The sequence below is a fragment of the Chinchilla lanigera genome, unplaced genomic scaffold (assembly GCF_000276665.1).
Source record: "Chinchilla lanigera isolate Chin_1 unplaced genomic scaffold, ChiLan1.0 scaffold00008, whole genome shotgun sequence".
Taxonomy (NCBI): domain Eukaryota; kingdom Metazoa; phylum Chordata; class Mammalia; order Rodentia; family Chinchillidae; genus Chinchilla; species Chinchilla lanigera.
The window spans coordinates 19039209-19055859 of record NW_004955409.1 but is presented as its reverse complement, the minus strand read 5'-3'; the positions used below and the strand labels follow the sequence as shown (position 1 = coordinate 19055859).

At 33.6% G+C, this 16651-nt stretch overlaps 1 long non-coding RNA gene across 1 annotated transcript; it reads left to right on the top strand.

Moving 5' to 3' along the window:
* The first annotated feature begins 2249 nt into the window (after positions 1-2249).
* LOC106147580 lies at positions 2250-6443 on the top strand. The gene is made up of 3 exons (XR_001232519.1): positions 2250-4605; positions 5785-5861; positions 6094-6443. It is a non-coding gene; the product is annotated as an uncharacterized LOC106147580 (long non-coding RNA).
* The last annotated feature ends 10208 nt before the right edge of the window (positions 6444-16651 follow it).

The following is a 16651-nucleotide window of genomic DNA, read 5'->3' as shown; positions in this document are numbered from 1 at the left end:
GCTCAGTAATGAAATTTTCAAAATCAGCTTGCGAAGAAACTGGTTTAGAAATTCAAAATAGTTTCAACTGAGAAATTTTTGTAGAGGGTCATAAAATGAGTGATCTTAACACAGGTCTGCAGGATGCCTTTAGTTTTGCATTCATAGACTTAACAGTTACATCATTATCTGAACAAAATATCTAAAGATTTTATATTAATTTAAATTGTGAACTTTGTTCTATTTTTGCTCTTATAGCTTCTTTTTATCTGTATATGTTGGCAATCCGTCATCATTACATTCACTTTGGGCAATTTTTATGTACACTTATTGTTTTTGAATGAATAAATTAACCAGCGGCATTCTAGCTCAACTCAATATTATTGTTCTCAGTTGACATGTCTTTCACTTCCTAATTAAAAATAATTTGCATAGATTCTTTCTGCTTCGAGCAAAAATAAAGTAATAAGAACTAGATTTATCTTCCTACATAAGAAAAAAACAAAACTGGACAATGGGAAACATACTTTCACATTGCAATAATATAAACTATCGTACTTCAGACAACAAAGGTTAACAATTTTTCAGAGATACGAAATAAGTAATATATTCATGATTATAGAATCTGTTTCTCTCAAAGCAAAAAACTCACCAAATAAAGGTAAAAGGCAAAGAGGACTTTATTCAAGATGACTGGAATAGGTAAGTGAGGCATAACTCTTGTTTACAAAAAATTAAAAAAACAAAAATTAAGAGTAGTAAAGGAGGAATTAGGGGAGAGATTTTTCAATGGTATAGTATTTATAAATTAACTGGAATTACTAGAAGTTAAAGTGCATTGATCCTGAGTTTTCCACAGTCTATTTCTGAGATTATAACATCACTGTTTGCTAATTGGTGCTTTTAGAGGATTGGCACCCAGTCTCCCATGAAGACGGGGAAACCAGGGTACAACTGTCACTATTTTTAAAAAGTTGTGAAGGGCTGGTTCACAGGCTCTTGCACAAAATTTCCAGGATCCTAAAGCAGCCAAAATGACTACAATATGATGGATATGTATCTCCAAAGAGCAGAGAAAGAATTGTCAGGTACAGGTTACTCCAACTGTCAGTTACACTTGTCAGTTGTCAGTTACAGGTTACTCTAATCGTCAGTTACAACGGCCAGTTGTCAGTTACAGGCTAAGCACAAAAGGAAGATCGGGGCTAAGAGCCACAAGAACCATGTCTGATGTTCACTCAAACTGGGGGGAGTTTAAGACCACTGTGATCTCTGAGTCCAGTTTCCTTCTCCATATGCAGGAATGGGGAGGGAGCCCAGCAACCTCTTGACAGTGGTGGATTTTCATCCCAGTGTTCCTGGGAAACAGTGCCCTTAAGAAACCCCTCATTCCTTTACCTTGGAAACAGCTCACAGCTTGGGGCCACCCTGCGTCACTTAGATGAGACTCCCTGCCACTCCTTCCCTCAGTCCTGTTTTGCTACTTCTTAAAACCCCAGGCTTTTTTCCTTTCATTTTTTAATTTTTTAAAATTTTTTTTTTATGCAATTCTTGACGATTGGCTTGGTTTTTTTAAATTAAAATTTCTTGTGCTTTGTATTTTATTTTTGCCTTTTAACAGCCACTCTATTATCCCACATTAGAAATTTGAATTGTTTAATAATTAAATATAAAATAGATTCATGTTGTATGGAGATCTCAGCCTTGAGGGAAAGGTGACAAATAAACTGGTTAGTCTTCTCTATGTGTTTTGAGCTCAGAGAAGAGAACTAGTCCCTGAAATGAACACAGGAGTTTCCTGCACTTGTGTTTACTCTGAACCAGAAATAAGATTTAGAACTGAATTTATCATGTGTGTATGTATGTTGCTGAATCTTCCATTCAAAGAACTTATTACCACTAATTCTGTGTGTAGTATTTTTCTATGTGCATATATTATTCTTGAATTAATTATAAAATCTACTATAAAAACTGTGTTCTAACCGGTTTGCAGGGAAGCCTTAAAACTACAATATTCCTTTATATGTGAATAGCAATAAAATTGATTTAATTTCTGTAGACCAGTTTGGAAAGATTTCTCACAAAAAGCAACATGGAAATGTTTTAAGAATCCAAATTCATGCCAGGTGTGGTGGCGCATGCCTGTAATCCCAGCACTTAGAAGGCTGAGGCAGGAGGATTGTTGTGAGTTCAGAGCCAGCCTCAGGTACAAAGTGAGCTCAAAGCCAGCCTGAACTGTATACCAAAACCCTGTCTCAAAAAGACAAAAAAAAAAAAAAAAAAAAAAAAATTAAATTCACATACTTTAGATAAATCCATAACAAAAAAGACTAGTTCAATAATCTAGACTTGATAAAAACAACTGTGAATTACTAGTGTTAAATGCATAGTTTTTTTTTCAACTTGAGTATGTTCTCCCTTAACTCAAGTAGATTCACATACTAAATATGTTGGCATTACTTCTACTTAACATTTAAAATTATAAAAACAGAATTTCAAAAACAAAGTAGAAAATTAAGAAGTATATCAATAATGACTATATTTTATAATGTATCAGCTTAAAGATAATTTCAAAGGACGTTAGGCAACTTTCAAATTTTGACTGATACCAAACTGAATTGGCAGATATTCATTAGAAATCTATACTTGAAGTAAAGGCATGCCATAACATTGGTTATTAAGCCTAATATTAATTTATATATTTTTGATTTTTATTTTATGTGGTACTTTTAAAAAAGTTATTGGGTGTGTCATGAACATTTATTTCTACCGCTTCAGGAACGACATGCATTGTGTGCGTGTCTGTAGGTGATGTATCACATGATTGATGAGCTCTCCAAGGCTGTGACACAGATCTGCTATACAGTAAACAGCGGACAATTGCCGATGCCCTTCACAGTTTTCTCTGAGAAATAAGAATTATTCACTTTGGTCAAATTTATAATTAGTATGTTTTAGATTATACTTGGAAGCAGTCATTTTACAGAAAGAAAGAACTATGTGCCTATTTCTAATTTTCCAGCCAAAAGCAGTAATTTTCTACTGTAGATGATATTTTTTAATTACTGGAAAACTAAACTGGAACTTTTAAAATGCTTTCTTATTAAATACAACATGGATAGGCAATTGTGTGTGAATGCCATCTTAATATTGCTATTAAATTAGATGCAACCTCATTTTCTCAGGACTTGCCCTAAAATAAAGGTGTCTATGCCATAACACGAAAGAAAAAAAAATGAAAGCAAAATTTGGAATTGAATTGTACTTTATTTTCTTAATGAAATCTGAGTATGAAATGCTTTGGAATGTGCTGAAATCTCAGCACTTGCTTAATTTTCATGGGTGCTGCTGTCTTTGTTTACTGCTTATTTTCCTCATCTTCTACACAGATAACAATATTAAGTTTTAGAAACAATAACTGACAAATCAGATAAAAGTGTTAACTTCTGTGGGATGATTGTCTATGGCTAAAAGTACACTAAGTGAGAATTTGAATGACCTCATTCTCCAAATCTCTGTTCATCAGAATCTTCTTGCTTCTTTATCAGCCAATAGCATCACAGTGCTATCAGAATCATTCCACTTATTTTTGGAAAATTTTAACTTGGTTTCAAATTTATTTCCTTAGCTTGAGTTTAGGATCTAATAGGCCAGTTGTATTTGAATGGGTATTCATATCTTTTAAATAGAGAGTTGTACTAGTATAGAGAAATTTGGGATATATTTGAAGGTTACTGAATATTTTAGCTTAAATATGTTTGCTGTATTCTAAAAGCATGCTCAGTTTATGTGTAATACATTGCAACTGTGCATTATTCAACTATTAAAATGGTTTTCTCTGTAAAGACTAACTTTACCCAATTTTTTTAAAAATTAGATGTAATACTCCACTTAAAATGGAATTATTATTTGTAAAGAGCTATTATATCTAAAACTTTCTGAATTGACTTCACTTCCTTTACATGCTACAGAAGTTAACAAATTTTCATGGTAGTCACATTACTGTTTTTATGAACTCTGAAATCTTTTGTACTGTTAATCAGATGATTTTAACTCCTCTGTCATGTAGTAATAGTTTTTACTAAACTATGTTGTTACAGATTGTGCATTCTTGTTTTCACCAAGGGGTGGCTAAGTCTTACAGAATAGGAATATTCTGTGTCCAGGCTTCAGGTGACATCAAGTAAACAACTCTGAGATAGCAGGCAATTAGTATGTCCAGTAACGTAGCCAAAAACAAAGGGGGTATATGCCCGCAATTCCACCAAACATTAGATATATAGTACTGAATGAACTGTCTAGGGTATATGAAAGATAACTTTCGTTTATTCATTAGGATATCCATGATTCATAACTGAGTTGATTCTAATTTTATAAACTGAAATTATCTGAAATATGTCATTGTCTGTACCTAATCTCTCCAAACTTTAGAAATACTTATTGGGTATTTTTTATCATAAAGGCAACATAACCACTTACATAAATCAAATGAGAATTTCTCCTTTTAAACTAAGATGTGTGTTTGTGTGGGACAGATGTCACAGTGCTGAATTCTGGGGAGTATGAAATTGAGGAACAGCATCTGATGAGGCCCGGAAGCTGTATTTTACCATGGAAAAATGCATGGTATGGCAGAAGGATGAAAAGAGGAACAGACAAGAGAGAAAAGAGACAGAGAATATATATATGCATCTATAAGAGAGACATATACGTACATTTACATCCAGTTCATACATATATAAATATATAAAGACATTTAAAAAATTTATTGTTTTGCAATTTTTATCACAGAGTGAAGCAACCACTCTTCACTTAATTCAGCACACATGTACTTTACACATTCTACACGAATGTCTAAAAATTTTACCCTTAGTCACATTTTTGCACTAAAATTTCTCTTTAGAAGCTAGGATATATTCAGTATAAACTCTGGGAATTTAGTTCTGAATTTATTTCCTAAGGCTTAATAGTTACATTTATATGATAAATTTAATCTTCTGAAGTACAATCAAAAGCTAGTTTTTATTCAGTGTGCATATCTGAAATAAAAACATTTATAGAGAAGTATATTTTGATATTCTAGAAAGTAGCATTAAAGAGAGGCTATTCACAGCAGGATTGTCTTCAAAAACGATTGAAAATAAGCCTTAAAAATGAATAAGCACTGAAGATAAGTCTTCTCTTATGGCAACAGTTGTTGAAAATTCATTTCAACTGCAAGAAATGAAAACCAGTATTTTTAGTTGAATAGTCTGGCAGAAATGTGACTCTAAATTTACTTCATAATGACAGAAACTGAATGAACTTCTTAGAGTAACTAAGAGCACATGAAAATAAGGAATATATTTAATAAAAGTATGAGTCAGAAAACAGTTGGAATTTTAGGTTGTAATATAAGTTTAAGTAGGCTAATATTCAAATCCGCATGTCAGTGTTTTTTTTTTTTTTCCTTTTCTGAAGATACTGATGTGCAAATTATGGTCTTTTATTGTTTTTACTACACAAAATCTTTCGACATAGCAAATCTTTATATCTTAGAAATCACTACTATTTTGTTCATCATTCTGCACAGCCATAGCCCTCCCCAAATTGCAGACTTCACCTCTTACTCCCTGCCCAAACATCTGTCCCAAACAAAATGTCTTAAAACCAACATTCATCTAAAAGTATCCACTTGCGTCTTCCTCAAAAAACTCAAATTATTGATGAAGAAAAACACTGCTTGGGGATATTCCCAGGCAGAAAAACACCAATTAAATAGTACTGACATATTTTACATGCTGAATTTCTTTTTCTCTGTTTCAGTTTTTCCTTGGGTTCTCCCTATCTCATTCCAAAAAGCGACATAAAAACTCATTTGGACGAGGATATTTGATGTGGAGGTAATCTCAGGGAAAAGACTCTGGGAATTCAAGTTTGTTGGGACAGACAGAAAGCCAGAACGCTGTGAGCCATGGGGCAAGTGTCGTGGCTTGTATCTAGGTGTCCCCCAAAACCTTCATGCATTTATAGGTGGCGGGTATTTGCAGATGTCTAGATCTAGTGTGTGTGAGTATGGATTAGGGGCACGGCAACTGGATTATTAGTCAACTGATTGGATTAGTATAATTCCAGATGTGGCTGGACGGATTTGCTAAGAACAGGACAGAAGACCTGCCCTGGGTGTGAGTGGCTCCAACCAACAGTCTTGAAGCCTGGAAGGAATAAAGAAGCAAAGGGAGACTTCGCTCCGTTTCTCCTCCACCCTGCCCTGAGCCAGCCAACCACAGACTGAAAGGTCCGCACTGTCACCCAAAATGTGCCTGCTCCTCCTTTAACTTGTGAGTGTTGGACATTTGATCCCCACAATGAGAAAGTACCTATTACAATAAGTGACCAAATTTGGCAACTGGGCAACTTTGGAGTAAATGAATAGAATGCATAAGAATGTTCAATTAAAGAATGAGTAAACTTATTAATTTATCCATCAAAACTTGTTTAATGGCTGACAATTCTGTGCTTTCTTTCTTATGACACAGAAATTTCTTGGCAATTGCTAAAATGAAAGATAAATCCCTGCATAATTGTGAATAAGCGATATTTATTTCTTCAAAGCTCTGGGGAACAGGAAGTACAAGATTGAGGAGCCAGCATTGGGTAAGGGCCTAGGTGTAGTGTGGTAGCTCCGCAGAAGGCATCATATGCAGAAAGGCAAACGAAGTTACAGGTACTTTTTTTCTCTGTACCAGTTTAGTGAAAAAAAGAGCATAAAAGGGAGTTGAACTCCCCCCTTTATAATGACCTGTAACAACACCATTCATTCACAAGCATATCTCATAGAAATTCTACCTATTATGTGAGGGAAAGGAGGTCTTCCATACGCCTAGTGAGAATGCTAATTAGTATGGCCATTACATAAAACAGTTTGAAGGTTTCTGAAAAAAATTAAAAATAGAAATATCATGTGACACAGCAATCCCACTAATAGTCACGTATCCAAAGAAAATAAAATCAATGTGTCAAAGAGACATCAATAATTGAATATTCATTGCTCACTATAGACAAGATACAGAAAAAAATCTGAGTATCCATGAATTTACAAATGGATAAAAATGTGTTACATTCACACAAGAGAATACTCTTTAGCTATGAGAACAAGGAAGTTGTGTCAATTAAATAACATGGATGAAACTAGAGATCACTGTCTTAAATGAAACAAGCCAGGCATAGCTTGGCAAGTAGTGTATCATCTCACTTATACATGAAATTTAAAAATGTGACGTCACAGAAGTGTAGAATCCTGGCTACCGGATGCTGGGGAGAGTATCAGGAGAGCTGGGGAAAGGTCTATCAGTGGATACTAAGTTATAGTTGGAGAGTCATAAGAGATTTTTCTGTGGCATTTCACAATAGAAAGACAATCATATATTCCAAAAAGCTACAGGAAAGGATTTTTAACATTTTTCGCCATAAATGAATGATAAATATTTGAGGAGGTAAGCATTATGCAACATATACATGTACAAAAAAATCACATGGAACCATATGACTATAATTTTTATATTTCTATCTGTTAAATATCCTGCTTAAATTTAATAATTCTCTATTGATCTGTCAAAATTACCTTTGTAAAATGGATACGTACAATGACACAGAATTTCCATTTTCTCTGTATCATAAGGCCTGAAACTTGTTATATTATACAATACCATTTATAAAGTTCCCTAAAAGCATCAATTTAGTATTAAAGCAGATCATTCCATCGCCACCCACCACTACTACCAAGCACTACGTTACTTTACTTACCCCAAGCAAGTCTATCATGAGAAAAATTCCAAAATGACCTCCAGGATTTGGGTGTATGACTTGAATAATTTTCTACCTTGGAGTACAGATAAAGCCTGCGTGTTCGGTGGCACATTATTCCTGTAACTTGTTAATTGTCAGCTTACTCTCCATCAGAAAGGACATTACCTGGAGGCCTGGACCTAATGAGGTGAGCCATGAAAATGTGCGATGCTTTTCCAGAAGACAGGTGCTTGACAAGAATGAAACTTCCTGCTTTAAAAGACAAAGGAGACAAGACAGCAAGGACCTGGAAGAAGTGTCTAATACCTGAGAGTGATGCCGGCCAACTGCCAGTGAGAAAATGGGAACCTGAGGCTTACAAGAGAAAGCAATTTAATTCTGCCAAGAATATGAGACAGACCAGAAGCAGATCCCTTTCTAGGTGAGCCTCTCCATGAGAACACAATTGAGATGAATCTTGATTTCAGTTTGGTAAAATCCTGAGCACAAAACATAGCTAAAATGTGCCAGACTCCTGACTCAAAGAGACTGTGAGATGTTTCGTTAAGTGCTAAATATGTGGTAATTGGTTAACAGCCGTGGAAAACTAACAAACTTAGGTGTCTGCCTGCTCTTTCAAAAGCTGTTATTCAAAATCATTTCTCTCTTAAAAGCCAATACTCCTTATTCTTAAATGCTCTCCATAATCTCTTTCAAGACACACACACACACAGTTGAAGCGTCTTCAAATCTCATTTTCTTTATGAAACCTCTTGAAGACATCTGTTCTTGCAACTCTTTCGTGTGGATATTCATTAAATGTAATTAGCCGTTTCATACTTCTAGTAATCCTACTTATTGAGAACAGAATTAAAGAAAGTATATTTTTAATCAGTAAGTACAGCATTTATTCATTCAGTGCAATGACCTACGAATGAAACAGTACTTTATATTCATTTCTGCTCAGGATTTATAATCTTCTTATGTCTCTCAACTTAGTGTCCTGCATACTCATTGTATAATATTATGAAAATTATGTAGCTAAGTGTATTACATTAAATGAAAGTTCCTTAGGAGTCATTTTTATAGTTGTATATTTAGTAGGTGGTTTGGGGATGTGTCTTTTAATGCATGGATACAGATCTCTACATTTTTTTAGATCTGGAGATGAGTATAGAAAGATCATGCAAGGATAAAGATTTTTAAAAAATCAGAGCATGGACCAGTAACTGGGAAGGCACTATTATTAAAAATATTATTCTTCTGCCAAATAGTAACATCTGGGAGAGTTCACCTTATAGCTAGAGAAGAACTATCTTAGATGACATTGTGAAGGGATAAGGTTCATCACTTTGCTCTTTCCGGTTATGAGGACCTTGCTTCCGGCACAGCCACATCAGAAGTAGGACCCTCATCTGCAGCACGTGCTCACCTGAGGGCAATTTCCCTGTTTCCTACCTTACTCCTACTATTTTGTTTGCATTTCTGCTCTACTTCAGTGCTGTGATGTATGTGCCTATTTTCCAGTCTACTAGTGTGAAGTTTGGTTTTAAAACACATTTTGGTTAATTTGTTCTAATTCGCTAGTTCATGTTTTATGTCTCTTTTTTAAATTCCTTTTTCTGTAATGTTTTAATAAGATCATTGTTTACATTTAGGAGCATAAAAGTTATCATACATTACCTCATAAATCTTAAATGCATTTTCTGTTAGCTGTATAAAACCCATGTCTTACAGCCCTTTATAATATGGATGACTTGTTATTAGTATCAATATTACAAGTATTGAGTTAGCCAGGCTGAAATTGAATAATAAAATGTGAGAGCTGAAAGAACTGTAAAAGTTATTTAACAATGCAGATCCTGCATTTTCATACAGATAAAATAACAGATAAGGTCAACCAAAGCTGAACTACATATATAAGGTTACATAATTTAGTGGGAGACAGGAAAAACACTGTTCTTTGATACATTTGTAGCTTTTTTTCACTATGTCCTGTTGTTTCTATTGGTCTTAGGAAAGTTGGTTACAAGTAATGAGATATCAATAGTACTAGAAAATGCCAAAATAGTAATTCTTATATACTAGAAACCAGTCAAAGAGGTCTACGGCTATACTGGAAACATAAATGTAAGAAACACATGTAGTTGAACTGTAGTCACTGACAGAATATATCAAGAAAAACAGGCACAGAACTGAGCCTTGAGTAACTCTTGATATTAATAAAAAAGATAAAAATGATGGACCAGAGGAAGATTTTGTAAAGACAGAGGCATTCAAAGCCCTAGAAACAGCTCCGCACATAGACAGCAACGCCTGAGCAGAGCCTGCCTCAATCTGTTGAAGGAATGCAGCTCCCACTGGAAGGTGTGGAAGTAAACTAGAGGTAACCTGAGTCCATTTTAACTCTTACAGTAGCAACCCACCATTCCCCTTTCCAGGTCTGTGGCAGACAACTCTGCATGTAAAACTGGAACAACTTCCGCAGGATTTGTGGTTGGAAAAAGGAGCTCTGTACTTCAAACCTGAAAGATCTGTGTTCTGAGAGGGGACTGCTGCTTCTCATCACACAAGTGCAGCTGAGGAGGCTGGAGCCACTTGTGTCTTATCTTCTCCTATTTTTGCACATCCATCCTTCACCTCCAGCTTAAATAACTTCAGGGAATTTGAGAGACTACTTTTTTTTTTTTTATCTGTTCTTTTTCTCTTTTTTCTCTTTTGTGAATCAGATGTTAAAGGTCAGGCCATTCAACTACAAAAGCAACTGCATATACAGGAAAGTCACAATATAACCTCCAGGAAAGGACAATTCAGAAAAGATACGAGAAGAACTAATACTTGGAGTTTTCACATGTAAATCTTAGCACAGAGAAAGCCAAAAACAGTAAACCTAAAAAAAAAAAAAACAAAGATCAGCAAGATCTAAAAGGGAAGAATTATTTGATTCTGATATTTACTTCATAATTAGAATCAAATGTCCACTTTCAGCCCAAAGTCCTAAGGCATAGAGAGAAAAATAAAAGTATGCTTTTGTACATTATGGACATTAACAAAGTTTTTTGCCAGTTTGCTTATGTTATTAACATTAAACAAATTCAGGTTAACTTTATGAAGTTAAATAATCACAAGAAGATGCGATATAAAATAAAAACTCTGAATTATCCTGGTTCAACTTGCAATTTATTAACTTTCAATGATGCAAAATTACATGCATTAAGTGGAAATTTTATTTCAAACCCTGAATTTTGACGTTTTTCTAAGCTAATGATAAGAGACTGGATATACTGCTGTACAAGGGCAGGCAGCATCAGTGAGTTCTCCGTCAGCTATGCAAAGCAGAGGGTAAACTGTGGGTGACACAGGGCCATGTGCTGCTACGTTATGATGTTTGCCCAGTTTCATGTGAAAAAGATTCATGACTTCAAATACATTTAGTTTATGATGGGTTTATCTGTACATAAACTTACTATAAATTGAAAAACTTTTAAAAAAGAAAAAGAAAACTAAACATCACAAAAATTAACTATTTAATTCCTAGTATATATATGTTGATTTTTGTATGAGGTGAGAGATATGGGTCTAATTTCATTTATCTGAAATAATGAAATTGTGAAAAGAAAAACTTAAGTATGTTGATCTGGGCAAAGTTTTTTTTCGAAAACTGAGTAAAACCATAGTTTAAAAAAACAGACAAATAGATTAAATGAAACTAAAAAGCTTTTCCTCAGAGCAGAAAAAAAAAAAGTCATCGGAGTGAAAAGACAAACTGAAAATTTTGAGGAAACATTTGTTAACTATCCACTTGATAAGAGATTAATCAAGAATATGCCAAACATCAACTCAAAAGCAAGAAAAATACAATTTAAATTAGCAAATGGTATGAAAAGACATTTCTCAAAAGAAAACATAGAAATGGGCAATGGATATCAGAAAAATTCTCAATATCATTAATTGTCAAAAAAACTGCATATGAAAACCACAGTGAAATAGCAACTCACTCTGTTTAAGATGGCTATTATTCAAAGGGACGCAAACGTAACTCTCACAGAACTAACAGAAATTTAAATTAGTATAGCCATTAAGGAAAACAGTACAAACATTCTTCAAAAACTAAAAATAGAACATCCTCACTAGCACAAACATATCCAAAAAATAATAGTATTTTTTGTCATAAAGATAAGCATGTACGTCATAAAGATAAGCAGTACTATGTTTGTGGTAGCACTATTCATAAAAGCCAAAATAATGAATCAAAGTATGTCATAAAGATAAGCAGTACTATGTTTGTGGTAGCACTATTCATAATAGCCAAAATAATGAATCAAAGTATGTCATAAAGATAAGCAGTACTATGTTTGTGGTAGCACTATTCATAATAGTCAAAATAGTGAATCAAAGTATCCGGTAACAGATGAACAAAGAAAGGAAATGTATTTATTCATTATGGAATATTATTCAGAAATGAGAATGAAATTCTGTCATTTGTGGCAATGTGGATAAACCTGAAAGACATCTTGTTAAATAATGGTGGCACAGAAATAAGATTACTGCATGATCTCAGTCATGTGTGGAATATAAAAATGTTGGTCTCCCAGACATAGAGAATGGAATACTGCTCAGTAACAGCTGAAAACGATGAATGTAGTGCAGGGAGAAAATAGACTAATAGGTGCAGATTTTTAGTAAGGAGAATTAATTCTAGTTCTACAGCATATTATAGAAGCTACTGTTAATACAAATGTATTGTGTATTTCAAAATAGCTCAAGAACAAAATAAGATTTTAAATGTTCTCAATATAAGTAACTGATAAATATTTTGGACATTGGATATGATAATTAGATCATTACATAATGTACATATGTTTTGAAACCTCATAATATACCATAATATTACATGATAACTTAAAAACTAACCAAATGCAAAAGAAGATAATTCAGAAAATAAGAGAAGAAAATCAATAAGGCATATAGAAAGCAAACTCAAAATAACAGAAGTAATTCCCTCCTTACTGGCAATTAAATATAAATGGATTAAACATTACAGCCTTAAAACAGAGACTTTCAGAATGAATATAAATATATATATATATGTGATGTTGAGAATTACTTTAGATCCAAATATACAAATACAGAAAGTGAAAGGGTGGTAAAAGATCTGCCATGCATATAAGCAAAAGAAAGCAAGACTGATATAATATTAGAAAAATATATTTTTAATTAAGAGATGTTATAAAATAAAGCATTAAGGTATTAGTAAAAGGGTCGACATAGGAACAGGATCTAATGAGTCTACATCTAATGTCAGTCTGTCAAAACATATAAAACAAAAAATTGGTAGAATTGGAAACCATTAGAGTAACTACAGATTAATTTAGTGTCACAATATAATACATTGTTTATGTTTTCATAAGTTACAGTATTTCTTTCCTTTTTTTTTTTTTTTTGGTCTTTTTCTGGTACTGGGAATTGAACTTATGACCTCATGCTTGTCGGGCAGGCACTGTGCCACTGAGCCAGCTCCCTAGTGTTTCTTTCTTTAACATGAGATAATTGAAAGAGTAATTCTTGCTACTCTGCCCCCCTTTGAGTTATTAATATTGACTCTAATTAAGGATAATAAATATACTATCTATTGTCAGGTGATCAAAGATGAGCTAATAATACCAGTTCTACACATTTTCTTAGTCTAGGGCTTTCCTTTTGTTACTTTAAGAGAGTGAACTCTGAATATATGTCTTTGGGGAGCTAAACTTATTTCCATGAGGGATTTTCTTATAAGTCAATATATGCTCTATATCATGAAGACAGGAGAAACAATATAACAAATATTCTGCATGTCTTCAAAGGCAATGGTAAAGACTGTGGAACATTTTAAACTACACATGATAATCACAAGTATTATTTATTCAAACACTACATTGTTTTAGACCCCACATGTAGACAATTTCATCTAAAACTCATAATTAGTCTATGGCATAGTATTCATATACTGTAGATAAAAACAAAATTGGTTTGGAGAATATCTCATAGCCATAATTCCACTCAGCATAAGATAAAATGATTTAAAAAATCTGATTCCAGTAACTATTATAGATATTATTTATTTAGCTTGTGCTTATTGTCTTTCAAGTACAATTCTATAGTTGTCAGGATTCCTGAGCTAATTTCTATCAAATTTTCATTATAAAAGTATGAGATATGGGGTACTATTAATTTTATTTTACAAATAAGGAAACACCATAGTTTTAAAAAGTAGATGGCCTGGGATTCAATGCCAGGAGTCAACCCCAAAGTCTCACTTCATAGGCAGTAAGTATTCTGCCTATTGCCAGGCCGTAGTAACCACTAAATAGTAATAACTTGCTTTAATTGAATGTTACCTGTATTCAGATACAGTTCCAAAAGTTTTTATGTCACCTTTTGGGAATGATAAAAATAAATTGTTTTTGTTGGAGTGTTTTATGGGAGAAAAAAATTATACTTAATGCTCATATATAAGAATGTGTGTTTCTATAATACCTGTTTTTCTAGCAATTTGATATGGTGACATTTATAAATATAATTTATAAATATAATCCAAGCAGAGAGGATCCATGTTTCAGGTTGCTATAGATAGCAAGGGGAAATGTGATTAACTAATTTTAGTTGAGGGATAGGGAGAGAAATACTGCGTAAGTACTTCTACACTGTCCCTGAAAGAGAAGCAAGAGTTCTTCCTATACTGTCTACAAGGTAATGCCTCAATCCAAGTCAAAAAGACCATAAACTATAGATAATACCAGGTAACGTACTGCAGTTGAAAAAGTACTGTTGAGTGTTTCCATGTGGAGCACTAGGGGTGAAGATGCAATAAGTTAAAGCAAAGGACAAGCATTTTTAATAATGTCAGACAGACTATTTCAATTTGTTTATAAGTCTATAAGATAGATATTATGCTGTTTGTTTCCTAGAAAAATAGAAGTATAAAGCAGCTACATGTTCACAACACAGTTTAAGAGAGAATCAGGTTTCAAAGAAAAATCTGTCTCCAGCCCCACACACAAGTCATTGAAGATACCATAGCAGGAGTCACATGTATATGCTCTTCAAACATAAATTCATCATAGGCAATGTTAATTTTGTTTTTTTTTTTTTTTTTTTTTTTTTGGTTTTTCTCCGGTGCCGGGAACCGAACTCAGACCTTGCGCTTGCCAGGCAGACGCTTTGCCGCTGAGCTAAATCCCCAGCCCCGGCAATGTTAATTTTGATGATAAGAACATTATGTCCTTGAAACACAAGAATAAGGCATTCACCTTAACTGAATCGTATTGTATATTGAAAGCACAGCCGGTGTGTGTTTCACTTGATCCAGTCACTTGGTCATTGTCTGTTGTCTTCTTTCCAATTAATGACATAAATTTTCATGATGCTTGTTTAATGATACAGTATTTCTTGGGAGAAAAGATACACATGAAGTATAATGCAATTTACATTTTGGACTTTACATTCATGCTTTATATACCTAAAAGTAGTGACTTTGTATTATTAGAAATAAACAGAGAATGTGTTAACATGGATGCAATCCCAAATAATTACATGCATATGAGAGTTATTCTTTAGTTACTACTCTTCGTTTGAATGAGAGAGAAAGTGTAATTGGGTATCTATTGCTCAATTAACCTTCTCTTCCCCTTCAAGTTGGATTTATTATGTCATTGTGAACAATCATGACTAATCTCACACTAGCCCCTGTGATTTGGAGCAGGGCTCACCATACCCCATAGGTTCCTGATGTAAATGCCCACCTTGCACTGTCTGAGGGACTCTTCACATTTGCTCAACAATACAAATAAGTTTGTTTCCTCCAATGAAATACAACACTTTTTTTACATGTAAGTAGAGAAATAAATTCTGTCTGAGACCTATATCAACATGTAACCACAGATCCAAAGATATAAATCTTCTTGATTATTTATATAAACATTTGTCAATGACAAAGTCAAGATAAAGAAAGAAGATCATTAAGACAAAGAGTCTATGTTCTACCGGCATGGCTTCAGGACCTGGTCATTCCATGTCTGCAGTTGTTCATGAATATCAACAAGTAAGTTCTGAAACATGAACCCCATGGACTGAAGTGGAGGTTTGTCAATTCTGAATTTAATTTTTAAAATGTCAATAGAAAACTATATCCAGACAGATTTGAAAGGTAAATAAAAAAAGTAGGCTTTAATTGCTGAGGGCATCCACACTGATTCTAAAATTGAGAAGTAAATTTTAAAATATATTCCCTGGATGGTTTGCAGTTCTGTCTATCCTCATGGGTAATTAACATGCAAACAAAGGGAACTTCAAAGTCAAAACTTTTTAACTCAATTTATTTTAAAATGGCATTACGGTGGAGTGTCCCTTGAGACCCTGAAAAAAACGCTGTATGCTCTAGAAGCATGTATGTCCAATTTAGATTTCTCACTGAGTAAATTTGAAAGAACATGGAAAAATGCAAGGAAAGAACAAAGAAAAGGAAGGAAGGAGAGAAAAAGGATATTTACAATTCTAACAATAATACAAATATAAAAAATTTACAAAACATAGGGAAATTTTCAAATATTTTGTTCTCTATTTGTAATGTCAGTGTTTTGTTATGTCATAGCCAATGTCCTGAATGTTCTGTATCAGGAGGAAGTAAAATAAATAATTACCTAGTACCTACCCTTTTGTAGGTACTGCTGGAAAAAGTGACTTCGAGAATGGGAAAATAAATAGCAATCCAAAAGCTTACCAAGGCATGAGCTAAAAACATGTAATTATATGAGTACTTCAATGAAATCTAATATAGTATCATGGAAAACAAGCTATAATTTGAAGGATTTATGCACAAAAAATTCTAAGCTTGGGTAATAAATGCATATTTCATCAAAAAGAT